The sequence below is a fragment of the Pongo pygmaeus genome, chromosome Y (genome assembly GCF_028885625.2).
Source record: "Pongo pygmaeus isolate AG05252 chromosome Y, NHGRI_mPonPyg2-v2.0_pri, whole genome shotgun sequence".
Lineage (NCBI taxonomy): Eukaryota > Metazoa > Chordata > Mammalia > Primates > Hominidae > Pongo > Pongo pygmaeus.
In genome coordinates this window covers 38,076,513-38,079,666 of record NC_072397.2, presented here as the reverse complement: position 1 = coordinate 38,079,666, position 3,154 = coordinate 38,076,513, and the positions used below count along the sequence as shown (strand labels likewise).

Sequence of the window (3,154 nt, the reverse complement as noted above, 5' to 3'; positions counted from 1 at the left end):
GCCAGCTTCACAGTCAACTGTGACCTGAGAAAGGAGAAGAGTGAGCCCTTCCCAGCTGTTTTAGATAATATTGCTGGTATGGTAGCCTGCACATGGATGAATGCTCAGCCTTGTAAACAAAAGTCTTATTATTAAGTATTCCCTGGTGCTATACATTTTACTTCAGCTAAATGCTGGTATTCACAGAATCATGTAGAAGAATAGGTATGTATAAAGAAATGCAATGGTGCATTTATATTTTACAGAGTTCTTGAAGCTCTTGAGATTAATGATGGCAGGCAATTCATCACTTTTTAAAGCAATTCTTAGAGATGGTGGAGTTGAGAGGAGTTCACTTATAAACAGATATGTAACTAACAAGTTTGATATCCAGCTCTTTATGACAATAGGTATGAAATTTTTAAATAAGATTTGGAAGTGGATAAACATTTTGGTGCCATGCAGATTTGGGGCATGGCAGGTCAGGACTGATTCTAAAGCCTGAGGACTTCATTTTACAGAGATTCTGTCTGCTGTCTGCTTACTTTTATTATGGACAGTTCACAAAGATTTCAGAACCTTAGTAACTGAAAGAAAGAATTCATATATTATGCAAATGTGGAAGAAATGAGAGCTTTACTTTTGTGATTCTTAGTAACAAGACTGACATAAGCAAACAGCAGGCGTCTGCAGGAGAATCCCAAGCTTGTGCATGGATGACAGCAACTATTCTTACTTTGAAACAAGTGCAAAAGATGCCACAAGTGTGGCAGCAGCCTTTGAGGAATCGGTTTGAAGAGTTCCTGTGGATGATGTTACGTCTGATCAGTTGACACACACAGACACAGTCAATCTTCATCGAAAGCCCAGGACTAGCTCATCTTGCTGTGGATTGTTAGAGGTTGTTGATGTGTTCTAATCAACTCACAGATATACACAAAATCACCATGGGGATAAAAAAAATAATTAGGGTTTGCAGCAGTGTATCATCTACTAATAAAATAAAGCACAAAATTGTTGTGCTTTATTAGTTGGTGGGCTTCCATGACAGCCAGTCATGGAAGAACATATTTTCTCAGTAATGGCTGTGTACATTTATAAATTGTAATGTTTCTCTAAAAACATTTCTTTGACTTGCATATGTAGGTTAGAGAGCTAAGAAATGAGATAACCAAGACTAATTATAATTAAAATAAGAAACTTGACTACTCTAGAAGTTATACCTGAATTTCTCCTGGGGAATTGGAAAACTACTTTTTATATGTACAAGTTTTTATGCAATTAGCATTGCATTCTTGGTTTGAGGAAATAATTTCCTAAAGCAAAAGTATTAGATATCGAAGACTAAAATCTAATGTATTTGCAATACATTGTTACTTCATTTACTTCTTCATTCTCTTCAAAATGACTTAGCCTTCCATATTTTTATTCTACATTTCATTAGAATTACTCTCACTAGTAATTACTCATCACTTATGTACCACGAATGCACCTCTATCCCCATAGATCATGTTCCACAGCCCCAGGAGAAGGGTGGGCGCCCAGTGTACAAGAGTTGCCTCATACAGTCTGTCATACATCCAGTTACATACTGGCTGTCCATGAATGGAAATCATTTCCATAGACCAAGTTCAGTTTTAAGAAACATGCTAACTACTGAACTTGGAGAACAGACAAATGTGCATTTGATAACTGATTTAATAATTACAATGTGCTGTGTGGAGGATACAAAATTACAGTTCCACTAATGGACTAGTTAATATTTTGTGTTACTTTCTTTAAACTTGGTGAAAGCCTCCTAGTTGCAGTAAAACCATTCCTTTTAAACATAAGAGACAACCTAACATTATGGCTTTCAGAGAAAATACTAAGGATTGTACTTGTCAGAGGGTAAATAAAAACAACTTTATTCAGCCATGAATTTACTTAGTGCCTTCTGTATCACTGAATACTGTTTAGTTATTTACCTCAGTGATTTTTTTTTCTTCCAAAAAGACTTGCTCCAGTGATTAGACTTGTTGAAGCAAATTGTGGTCTTTCATAGATGAAATTCATATGCTGTGCAGTTGGTGACTGATTCTTTGGAGGCTAACCAAAGCCTAGACTGCGTGTGCATGAGACCCTCAACTGGGGAATGATGGGGATATCAAAGAACATGCTGGGTGAAGGGAGCTGGCTGTCATATGGGGAGAGGGTTTTTGAAAAGTTACATTGAAACATTTCTCTTCTTGACCCCACCCACTGGGAATCAATGTAAAAACATTCTGGTAAGCTAAACTTTTCAAAGGCTAATGTCCTAACAAAGCGGTCGATTTTGCCATCTGAAATCATTTTACAGAAAATGGTTGGAGAACAAAGCAGGTGGAGTATGTGCAGCTGGAGTGGTGAGAATCTGCTGCAGAGCCTTACTAGACAAAAGAACCATAGATCATCCTCCATAGTTTGAAAAACGCATGGGGCCCAGTGGTGCAGGAGTTGCTCCATACCTTCTGTCATAGATCCTGTGAGGTCCTAGCTATGAATGAAAAGTTTTCCATTGAAATAGTTCAGGTTTTTTTCTTTTTTTTTTTTTTTTGGAGACTAACTAGTGAACTTTGAGAACAAGCAAAGCAAAGGTGTTTTTGCATACTGATGTAACAATTACAATGTGCTGTGCAGAGGATAAAAAATTACAAATCCATTAATGGACCAAATATTTTTGTTACTTTTCATCCTTAGGGAAAAATTCTTAGTTAGAGTTAAAACATTCCTACGGTTTGTTGTCTTAGAGAAAACCATTTTATGTTTCTGTACAAACTTAAGTTTTCACTTTCATATTATGACAACATCATTAAGTTGTCTCACAGTATACATGTCTTGTAGAGTAGTAAAGTGTTAAGTAGAAAAATGCAGCAGTGTGGTACCCACAGAAAGATGGTGTCTGGACAGTCAGTGGTTTCTGGAACTCTGGACTGACAGACAGGGAATGTTGAAGTGACTGAAAATATGAAGAGCACAGGTACAGCATGGGCAGAACAGAAATTGATAGTATCTATGTCCATGCCAAAGGAAGTATTCTAGGAAGTTTCCGGCTATAGCAAGAGGACAAATCTCGAGTGTGTATTTTATCTGGATCACTCTTGGAGCACGAAAGCAGATAACCTACTTAGTGCTAACATACATGTGCTCAGGGGAG

The 3,154-nt window shown here is 37.2% G+C and overlaps 1 pseudogene; it reads left to right on the top strand.

Annotated features, from left to right (window-relative positions):
• Positions 1-271: 271 nt before the first annotated feature.
• Positions 272-898, top strand: LOC129025771 (ras-related protein Rab-9A-like; annotated as a pseudogene).
• Positions 899-3,154: the final 2,256 nt, after the last annotated feature.